Source organism: Pinus tabuliformis, chromosome Q, assembly GCF_031772625.1.
Source record: "Pinus tabuliformis cultivar Carrire ecotype Pingquan chromosome Q, CPIR1, whole genome shotgun sequence".
NCBI lineage: Eukaryota > Viridiplantae > Streptophyta > Pinopsida > Pinales > Pinaceae > Pinus > Pinus tabuliformis.
In genome coordinates, this window is record NC_142296.1 from 786,237,098 (window position 1) to 786,249,260 (window position 12,163).

A 12,163-nucleotide genomic window follows, 5' to 3' on the forward strand; every position below is an offset into this window, starting at 1 on the left:
ATTTTGCATATTGTAAGGAATTGTTGTTGGTTTCTTGAGACAAACATCAGATTGTTGGGTGATCTAAGCTTTGTATGAGGTGAAGAGGGGCTTCCTTGCTGAGAGGATGATGTTGGGTCAGAACAACTGGTTGTAAACTCCCCTTGGCTTTTTCTTGTTTATCAATAAAAGCTATTTAAGTTTTCCTCCATACTCTTGTGTCATTTATGTTTGCTGCATTTGTATGGTCAATTTACATCTGATCCTAGATTGTTTATGATTATAGATCCATGTTCTTGTATAGTGTTATGCTACTGTGATCTTACAGGTACTTTGTGAAGCTGGGTGTGCAAGGGAACAAGTAGCGAAAGACTATCAAGAAGGGGAGGAATCGAACCAGGAGATTAGCGCAAGACAGAGGTTGGTCTTCTTTGTTCTTCTCTATCTATACTTCATAAAGGAAAAATGAAAGTAGCTTTACTTTGTTTGTTTCTAAGGTAGCTATGACACCTTAGTGGGATAAGCAGTTCTGAGTAGACACTTTTCCCTGTAACAGGGGGGCTAACCACCCCCCCGTGATCCCCCCACTACACATCGGCACAAAGAAGGGGGGGCTCTTCCCCCCCTCTAACCCCCCAGTTTAGTTAGGGGGGCTATTCGTGGAAAGAATATAACACAGCCCAACATTTGGAAGACACTAGTGGCTAGGATTATTCGAGTTATTGAAGGCGTATGATGATGACCTTTCCTTTGAATTTACCATGGCTATGAATTCCCAAACAAAGGAAATTTCCATCACTGTTGTGAGGGGGTTGGATATATCTCTCATCCCTGAAATAATTAGAAGAGTAACAACCCTACCTCTAGGGATCAAGTGGAGTAGAGAAAATGAAGCCACTAGTGTCACTGCCAAAAATAATTTCTTCACTGCCAATGAAAATCCTGTTGAGGACAAAAATGGAGATAAGAGGGAAATCCTACCTTATCATTGGGATTAGGTGGCCTACCATATTTTGAAGTACATGTCCTGTGAGGGAAGAATGAATGTGGCATATTCTTACCATTTTAGGTTACATCATGAACTCAGGTTCAACGCATAATTTCCTCTTGCTCAAAGACTTAGCGTGTCATAATTCCTCTTGCAATCCATTAGGGAAATGAGTCAAAAAGTAAGAGAGGATAAACACCAACACCTAGGCCACCATGGACTTATTAAACTAATAGTGGTGGATGCCTTGAATAATTTAAGAATCCCTTTCCTTTGGTCCAAATCGTAGACATGGATAGAGAAACATGCATAGAGACACATGCCCTCACACCATGTGAGACCCAAACCTCTAGTGTTGGAGGAAGAGAGGGAAAAATAGAGGGATAAGAAGGGGTAAGGATAAAAGAGGAATAGGAAGCAGAGTCAGCAGAAAAAGAAAGAGAGAAAGAATTGAAAAGGACAGTAGAAGAGGCAAAGATGAAAACAAAGGAGGAAGAAGAAACAGAGGGAGATGTAGGAGGAGAAAAGGATGAAAAAGTGGGGGGAGGGGGAAGAGAAAGAATAATTAATTCCTAAGAGGAATACTGAGCCCAGAGAAACATATATACCTCCAAAGAAAACACGTTTTTCCCTAAGAACCACTGAACATGCGGTAGTTTCAAATTTAGCTACCTTAAGCACCCCAGACAAACCCTAATGGAAGAGACAAAAGCAAGCTCCCCTCTATTTTAAGACCATAAAAAGCACCGGGATCAAGAAAGGGAGGCCAAAAACTCCCACAAGGGTCCCCATCACAATTAAGGAGTCCCCAAGCATGAAAGAGAAGGTAGGACTAACTAAAGGAAAAATTGAAGAGGTCTCCTCTCCAAAACCCAAAACAAAGACTCATATAGCATATGTATGGAGTCTTACCACCATATCAACCTCCTTTAAGCAACCTAATACACCAAAAATACTCCAACAAGAAGAAAAAAGGGAAGCTACAGGAGGGACTGAGGATGCTACAGGAGGAGCAGAATGTACTGCTAGAAGATCCAAATGTGCTACCAGAAGGGAAAAAAGTGACACAATAGCTATAGGAGGCAGTAGTCTCCCCAAGAACATTTGAGAAGTACTTCCCATAGCTCTAAGAGCCTATTCCAAAACCTATCATGAGATCCTACAGCATATTCATTGAAGGAGGGAGGATTATTCCCCAAAAAATTGTAGTCCCACCTCTTTATGATCTAGAGAAAGAAAGAGGAAGAACCCATAGGTGGATGCAAATTTCTAGATCTAAGAAGGTAGAGAATGCAGGGCTCATGGAAGAAAAGGTATTTTTAATGAGCAAATCATTTAGTGAGATGAGTGATGAGCCTCATCATTGGGTAACTATATGGACCTTAATACACCTCCAAGCTTATTTAAATCAACTCTTCTCATAATTCCTTACATATTTTGATTATATTTTCTAAATTAGATGAGTAAAAGTGAGATGTTAGCCTAGTGGACTAATGTGCATTGATTGCAAGTTTTTGAGAGAAAATCATGGAAATTTTGGCTAATTCAGGGCAGAAACTCAAATAAGACAAGGAGGAGATATTGTAGGAGATTGTAGGATATAGATCCTCTTGATTTACTCCTCACTCATTTGAATATTCCTCCATCAAATCACACTAGCTCGGAGTTGCAAGCAGCCGAGGCATGAAGATCAAGAGGCAACCGAGCAAGTGATAGTTAGAGAGCTAGTTCATCTTGAGTTTGGGAGTCAAGCCTCCCTAAATTTAAGAAATTCGTTGGAGACTTCAGTTGTATAATTAAATAGGCCTAGAGCCTCATTAGGATTCGATTTTTTTATGTAAATGAACTAGGCATTTTGCGAGTTCAAGACTGGTGGAAGACATTGCTATGTAATTTTATGATATCATAATGAGAATGAGAATTTCCTTGATCCAACACTAAGTTGACTCAGAGGCCTGAATCTCTTGGGTTAGGGCCCAACCCTAGCAGCAAAGGCTCCTCTTCTTGTATTTTTATGCTTATTTGATTTCATAGATTAATGGTTGAATTGTCTTTAGCAATATTTCATTACAAGCAGTTATGGATTTGATTAGTTTGCTTCCATTTGTGCATTGCTTTATCAGTAGCTTAGCAAGATAAAGGAATATAAAAAATTTGTTAGTAGGTGGATTTGGACTGACTCCTCCCTTTAGGGACCATGGTTTGAGGAAAGAACTCCTATGCAACACCAAAAAGACAGAATTCTGATTTCACATGGAATTTAGGGTTTTCTATTACTTAGGCCAGCATTTTACTAGTTTTCAAGAGTAGGATTTAATTGTCATTTCTGATGTCTTCAGCCTTGCATTAGATCTCATAAAGGTTTCACATTATTCTGCAAGTTTTCCCCATGCATGAAATAGGAAGCTAGCTCATGAAATTATGTTTTCTTTAGTTAATTGAAAATATTTCTTCTTTAACATGATGCATGGATAAATGTCAATGATTGATGCAGTGCAAGTGTTTCAATGGTGCAAAGGAATTTCATGACCAACAACCCCATCATAGCCTCATCTATCCATGATTATCACTTTTTCCACTAAGTCCTTCACCAAATTGATCATTCCATAAGAATACTTCTCCAATATTGTTGAGCAAATCCAACCATCTCACAAACTCTATTTTGAGCTCTGAAGGAGTCCTAGCTACTCTCGTGCCTCATTTCTCCCACCATTCACCTTCCTTAAGCCTTACACCACCTTCCAAATCCCTCCTCTTGCTCTCTGCCAGAACCTGTAGGAATATAGGGGATCTTATAGGAGCATTAGGACATCCTGCAGGAGGCATTAGGACATCCTATAGGTCAACCTGTAGTGGCCTGTTTTGAGGCCAAATGGTGGAAAAAACACCTAGGAAGATAGGAGAAGACCCCTACTTTCCTCCCAAGCCATTTGACCATTCACCATCATCTGTAATCCACCTGCCACACCACAAAGAGAATCTAGCATTCACATTTTCACACACACAAAAAAGACCAAAAGGAAAAAGTGTTATTGTGTTCATTTACATGAACAATAGTAGAATGTTTGGATGTTTCAAATTGCATGCCTAGGATAGTAGGATTACACACATGTTAACTTAGCATTCTTTTGAAGAAAATACTCTTAGCAGTTAGTTAGATGAATGGTGTGTTTAAGAGTTTGATTCTAGTCTTTTCCTTACTGCAGTAGACAAGTTTTCATTTAGTGTAAATCTCCCTTTTTCTCATTGGTAATCAAGCTTATTCTGAATCAATAGAAGGCTGGTTTGAGAAACCATAGTGGTCTATCTCCAGCTTAGCAGTGACAAAGAGCGGACCTGTCACATCTACTTGTGTATACAACACTGTCACCTCTAAGTTTGTACGAACCCCGAGTTGATAAACTAAATTTGGTAGCCACAAGAGTTGCAACATTCTTGCTGCAATACTAGTGCTCATCACTTTTTGGAACTATTGCCAGGGAGGTGTCTGAGTAAGATGTGATTTCAGCTTTCTTTCTCCCATTTCTTATCCCTGAAATTCTACTATTAGTTTCATTTCTGCAAAATTAATTGTAAGTTACTTTGATTTCTTTTCCATTCTGCAAGTGATATCTCATTCAAGCAGTTAGTTTTCATTCAGTTTGTGATTTCAATTCTGCAACTAGTCTCAAATCTTGAAAAAAAAAAACACTTCTTTCATGCCTCATAGGAATAGGGATAACTTAGGAAAATTTCTACCAGAAACCCCCACCACTTAAAACAACCAACATTCCCTCTTCTTCGGTGGTTGTGAATTGGAGGACCCCTTAGGTGAATAACCAAAGATATTTGAAGAGCCTACAAGGGGAGAAGAAGAAGGAGAACCCATTCCAACTGACCTAATGACTAAAAATAGAAATGACAGAGCATATAGAGAAAGAATGGAGGGTGCCTTTCCCATCAGAGAAACTAATGGGGATACCAATATGGAAAACATAAGCCCCTCTGCTCTTCCTCATTTCCATGGCCTAACCACAGAAGATCCAGACACTTTCTTGTCTGATTTTGTTGTCATATGCAGAACTTATGATTACACCACTAATGAGCAGAAGTTGAAACTATTCCCATCCACTCTCAAGGATGCAACTCTGCACTGGTTCATGTGTTTACCTGGGGATAGAATCTCTACCTAGGATCAGATGCAGCAAGCCTTCAACAACAAGTATCAATACTACTGCAAGTCCAAAGACACTAAAGAAAAAAAAATTAGGATGACCTTAGGGCATGATGAATCCCTAGATAATTATGAAGAAAGATTCCATCTTAGCTACAAAAGGGTCAGGTGCACACTTGATCCTGAGTCACTAAAGCTAGTCCTACTCCGAGGGGTAAGAGAAGATCTTCTCGATATCCTAAACCTGCAAGTAGGAGGGGACATCTACCAGCTACCCTATGAAGATATCACGATTGTCTTTAGGAATCATTCTAGGGCAGCTAGGAAAAATTGTAGGGGTAGTCAACCAATGGCCAGCCCATCATCTTCCAACACGTCCATAAAAGGTGAAATTGGAAATATGCTAGAAGATTTCAAGAGTGAAATGTTGCAGACCCTTTCCCTACAGATGGACACTATGAACATCAAGAGAAAGCAAGATGAAGCAGAAAAAGCATTAGCCATTTTCTGCCCTAGATGCAAAAGGAGGCACCCTAGGAATGAATTTCCATTAAATGTGATTGAAATCTACTCGGTTTGTGAAGAAAAACACTCCACAAACAAGTTCCTTTCTCTACCTAGAAAAAAAGTTGTGTATCAAGGAACTAAAGGGGTGACTAAACATCTCTTCTACATAAATCAAAGGAGACCTCATGGGCCTCAACCATACCAGTAGGGCATGCAAGGGTCATCCCATGCATATTACAAACCTAACCAGAACACATCCATTCCCTCTTGGGGCCCCCCTGCTCATCCCTCCTGGTCTACACCTCCTCCTTGGTATTTTTCACCTCAGTACCATTCCCAGCCAACCAACCAGTCATTTTAGCCATATACTCTGCCATAGCCTTAGTGGAATGCACCACCCGACGGGTGGAGGCCCACATACAACAATTCTCCAACTTTATTGCCTTCACCTCCTACTCAACCATAGATTTTACATCCTACTCCACCTAAACAACCTCATATGCCTGCCCAGCCAAATCTGAACCCGAACAACAGACAGGAACAACAAGTGTACAGTGGAGAGACATCTTATCCTTCTTATGCTGTGTAGATTCAGGAAATCAACCTATGATTTGGGAGAGTACTCCCGGACAACCAACCTCCACCTCCATGAAGCGAGAGTGAGGAGGAAAGAGAGGAAAGCATGCATAGAGTGGATCCACCACCCTTTCCTGAGAGATTAACTCATCCAATCCAACATACCCCAGAATAGAATGAACTTCTAGGTGAATTGAAAAATCTATGTGTCAAAATTCCACTTCTCCAAGCCATCAAGGATGTACCTATTTACAACAAGTTGATTAAAGAGAAGAGTTTCAAACATCTAGGTTGGTGAAGAAGAAACACCCCTACCATTAATGCCATTGGACAGTTGTCTGACTTAATGTTGGGGTAGGTAATTTTCCCAAAGTATTTGGACCCTGGAAGCCCTGTAGTAGATGTGCACATCAATGGCACCATTGTCCCACACATTTTAATTGATCTTGGGGCTGTTATTAATGTAATGACTAAGGACACCATGCTCAAACTCAATCTCCAGGGTTCATTAAGAAAGACCACAACAGTCTTGCAACTTGCATACTGTTCCACAATGACCCTGAGGGGATTGCTGAGGATGTGATGGTCTCCATTGGATCTTGGGAGTCCCCTACAAACTTCCCAATTCTCCAGCCTAAGGCCAAGCTTACCAGTTATCCTCTCATATTCGGGAGGCCTTGATTAGCCATTTTTTATGCCTACATTAGCTGCAGGGCTGGAAATATGACTATCAAAAATGGGCCTCTATCCAAGCAGTTAGTCTTGTACCCTCCTACTCAGCCATCTCTAGAATATGACTTACCTATATGGCTAGAAGAGGAGGAAGAAGATGAAGTTTGCTCAGCCCAACTCTATACCTTAGAAACAACCATGGGAGGAGGACAACCAGATGGAGATGATTTGATTGAACACATGCTCCAAATTCCAACTCTCAACACCTTTTCCTTAGAGGAAGTAGTAAAGGAAACCAAGAGAAACCATCAGATTGATATATTCTTAGCTGTCTTGAAACCTACTCGTGTCAAAACCATAGAATTCATCCCTGAAAGAACTTTGAAAATCAACCCCTCTCTTTCTATACACCAAGAAGAAAAATTGTGCAACATGCTAAGGGAACATCTGGATGCCTTTGCTTGGAGTTACAAGGAGATGAAGGAAGTGCAGCCCTAGGTGTGTACTCACCACATTTATATCAAAGAAGGCTGAGAACCAGTTCAGCAACCCCAAAGGAGAATGAAACCATCTCTCAAGGATATAGTTAAAGAATAACTGCAAATGCTACTGGATGCATGATTCATTTACCCTATCTCGGACAATGAGTGGGTTTCTCCCTTGGTGTTGGTTCCAAAGAAAAATGGGAAGTGGAGGATTTGTGTCGATTACAGAGACTTAAACAAATCAACAAAGAAGGATCATTTCCTCCTACCTTTCATTGATCAAGTGCTAGATGGCCTGGCAGGGAAGAATTTTTTCTCTTTCCTAGATGGGTTCAACGAGTACAATCAAATCTAGATTATCCCAGAAGACCAAGATAAAACTACCTTCACTTTTCCTTGGGGTACTTTTGCTTATAGGTTCCTTCCTTTTGGCCTATTCAATTCCCCTGCTACTTTCAAGAGGGCAGCCTTATGTATATTTTTCAATCTAGTCCATGATGCAGTAGAAATTTATATGGATGATTTTACACCCTATGGGTGTGATTTCCAGGAGGCTTTGTCCATCTTAAGAAAGGTGTTGAACAAATGCATTGAAATGAACTAGTCTCTTAGTCCCAAAAAATGTGAGTTCTTAGACTGTAGGAAATTTTCTAGGTGATTCAATATCCCAAAAAGGACTGCAGGTGGAACCAAATAAAATAGCCATCATCCAAAGGGTCCCACCTCTGCAAAAACAAAGGGATGTCAGAATTTTTCTACGTTTAGGTAGATATTATCAGATATTTATAAAATACTTTAGCAAGTTAGCTTCTCCTTTATTTAGCTTATTGGCCAAAGACTCTGAATTTTTATGGTCAAAAAGTTGTCAAGAGGCCCTAGACACCCTGAAGGACAAGTTTACCACTGCACCTATTCTCTGAGGCCCAAATTGGGCCCTTCCTTTCCATGTACATGTTGATGCCTCTCACAAAGCCACAGGAGCAGCTCTAGGCCAGATAGATGACAATTTACCTTATGCCATTTACTTCATCAATAAGAATCTGTCAATGGCTGAAATGAACTGCACAGTGACTGAAAAGGAGATCCTGTTTTTTGTGCATTCATTGAACAAATTTAGGCATTACATTATAGGTTACCAAATATTTGTACACACTAACCATGTTGCAAATAAATACTTGATGAATTAACCTTATGTGAATGCCCAGATTATTAGATGGTTACTTTTATTACAATAATTTGATCTAACTATTATTGATAAGCCTAGCAAGGAGAATGTTGTTGCAGATTTTTTATCCGTTTTAACTTTTCCTGCGAGGGAGGAAGGAATGGTTGATGATCAATTACTGGATGAACACTTATTCGCCATTTTAGCTCTCTCTCCATGGTTTGCTGACATAGAAAACTACTTGGTTTTTGCACAGTTTCCACCGAACTTGTCCTCCAAAGAGAAAAGCAAGATTGCGAGAAATAGCATGCCATTCACTTGGATTGGGGGCAAACGCGTCAAACTAGGCCCAGACCAAATTATGAGAAGATGTGTCAGGGAGGAGGAAGTCTTTAACATCCTTCTGACCTATCATGATGGGCCTTGTGGAGGTCACTTTGTAGCCAAGAGGACAACATTTAAGGTGCTACAAGCTGGTTATTATTGGCCCACTCTTCACCAGGATGTGAGGACTTATACTAGTCAGTGTGATCAGTGCCAAAGGATGGGGAAACCTACCCCAAGGGATGAAATGCCTCTGTAACCTCAAGTGACTTTCGATCCATTTGACAAGTGGGTCATGGATTTTAATTGGACCCATTGACCCTCCATCTAGGCAAAAGCAGTACATCATTATGTGCACTGACTATTTAACCAAGTGGGTTGAAGCCAAGGCAATCAAAGCAACAACAGAGGAGAAAGTGGCTTAGTTCTTAAGGGAAAATGTATTTTATAAGTTTGGGTACCCTAGAGAACTAGTCATTGATCAAGGTAGCCATTTTACATCTCACATGACTAAAAATTTGTTAATCCAGCACAAGATCAAGCATATAACATCCACTCCTTACCACCCACAAGCTAATGGGCAAGTGGAGGTAACCAACAGAGTGCTGGAGGGCATTCTGACCAAAGTGATTAGCAGTAGCAAAAAAGACTGGGTAGATAGATTAGTTGAGGCCACTTGGTCCTACAATACCACCTGGAAGACCACCACTGGATTCACTCCTTATGAGTTGGTCTATGGGAAGAAGGCCTTTTTGTCCATTGAATTTTGGTACAATACATTAAGAATGGAAGCACAGCTAGATCTAGATCTCACCAGGGCGCAACAAGAGAGATTGCTCCAGTCAAATGGGTTAGATGAGTTTAGAATGTAGGACCTCTTGCACATAAAGGTGACTCAAGTTCAAAGGAAGAGCTGGCATGACAAGAACATAAAAGACAAACAGTAACAAGAAGGTGATTGGGATTTGTTGTATGATTCTAGATACAAGGATTTTAAAGGCAAGTTAAGGACTAGATGGTTACAACCTTATGTCATAGAAAAATGTCATGATAATGGTTCAGTGCAGATAATAACCATTGATGCAGAGGGTATTCCTTTACTTGTCAATGGGCACAGATTAAAGGTCTACAAGAAGCCCTTGTCAAAGTAAGAATTCATTAATGGCATCAACAAGACAGTGATGGTAGTGGAGCAAGTCTCATCTTCTACCCGATCAAGTCACTAAAAAAAAAGAAACATAAAAGGAACAAAAAAAGAAAAAAAAATAAAGAGACTCAGGTGAAAACCTCCATGAGGCACCTGAGTCCCATTGTTGGGTTGAAAACCTCTCGAGGCAACCCAATGGTGTCAAAAAAAGAAAAAAGAAAAAAAGATCTATGTGTGAAAACCTCTTTTGAGGCACCTACGGCAAGCATCTAAGATGAAAACCTCTTGGAGATAGACTAGTTGTTTTCAAAAGAAGAAAAAAGAAAAAAGGTGTAAAAACAATAAAAATAAAAATAAAAAACATTGAAAATGTTGGTTGCAGGTCAGCATGAGGAGGATCAGAGCAATAATAGAGGAGAAAAAGGACCTATACAGTTCATGTTTTCATTCCTCCATTACATATTCGTCATCATCCCATCATTCCCTCCATTTATGAACTCATCTAGCTCAGTTTGCACAGGTTCTGTGTTTTCTACAAGATTCCCTGTAAACCTATAGGACTCCCTAAAAACCTACAGGATGATCTTGTAGGCATTACAGTGGCTTGGGAATCCCAAGGGAAGTGACCCTAGAGAAAGGGGGATGACTTTCTTATGTCAAAAAAATAAATGTTTACTTCACCATCTCATCACCATGCCTCTCACCACCATGATTACCCATGCATTCATCCAATATGTCAGTTTCAAAAATATTACAGTTTCAAAGAAAAAAAAAAAAAAAAAACAAACAAACAAACGAAAAAACAAAACAAAATAAAATAAAACAAAACAAAACAAAAACAAACAAAAACAAACAAACAAACAAACAAAACAAAAAGCAAAAAAAAACAAACAACAACCAAAACAAACAAAAACAAACAAACAAACAAACAAACAAGAAAAAAACAAAACAAAACAAAAAAACAAAAAACAAAAAACAAAAAAACAAGAAAAACAATAAAAAAACAAAGAAAAGAGGATGAGAACTGAGGACAAGGAAACAATACCTAAAGGTTATACCTCTCACCTACCAATCAATAGACCCCTTCTCTAATCAGGACTACAATCCTCATGCTCCGGAAGTGAAGGAATGAGTAAAAATTAAGGGGATAGGCAGCTACAGGACATCCTGTAGGTTTCCTGTACCAGCCTGTCCCACAAAAATAAATTTCACAAGTTGCAGACATCTTCAACATGGAGATCCCAATGTCAAGGACGCTCCTCCAAAGCTTAGCATTAGCAATAGGATCATCAACACCACCCTCTAGTACCTTCACATCAAAGAAAACAACATGGAAGGAGGCCAATATATAAAAATAATGCAACAAATACACAAGAAGGACATCATTCTCCAACAAGCAGCATCAAGGCATCTTACCATAGGTATGTCATCTCACTTAAGCTCTCTCGTTAGCATAATATGATAAAAAATGTATATTTGTGAAAGAGTTGGTTTTATAAGAAAATGTGGCCAGTTAACTTGGCCACCTTCGGTCAGTCAACGAGGAGAATAAAATTAGTTCACTACACATGTGACAGTGGTCAAATCAGGAGAAAGAGGATATGAGGCCAAAAGAGGTTAAGTTACAGATGACCAAAGTGGGAGATGATTATGAGGTAAGGAGGAATGATGAAGTGGTAGTGGGACCAACGGTCCAAAAGTGGGTGATCATACTTCAGTCACGAGCACACCATCCCACACAATCACCCATATGAGGAAATAAATCATTGATTCCCATGCATAGGAGTCAATCATAATCTCAAGGATACATTGAAGCAAGGTTGCTCTCAGCTCTTGAAGCAGTGTCTATAGGAAAGATTGTGAGCAGTTTTACAACACATAAGCACCTACAGGATCCTATAGGAAAACCTACAGGATCCTATAGGAGAATCTACAAGATACAGAATAGTCATCTACAAGATTGGCAGTGAGGCATTTGGAGAGGAAAAATCAAAGGTTGGCTTCATCAGGTAGTAACCAGGAGGTAGGTGCTATACCTTCCCACATTTTCCAAGTTAGAAAAATATAGAAAAACCTTCCATTTGGTTAAGGAGATTGCAATCTACGGGAATTTTATATAGGGTTGTCATCCCTCGCCCATTATAATTTGGAATTAGACCTATACAGG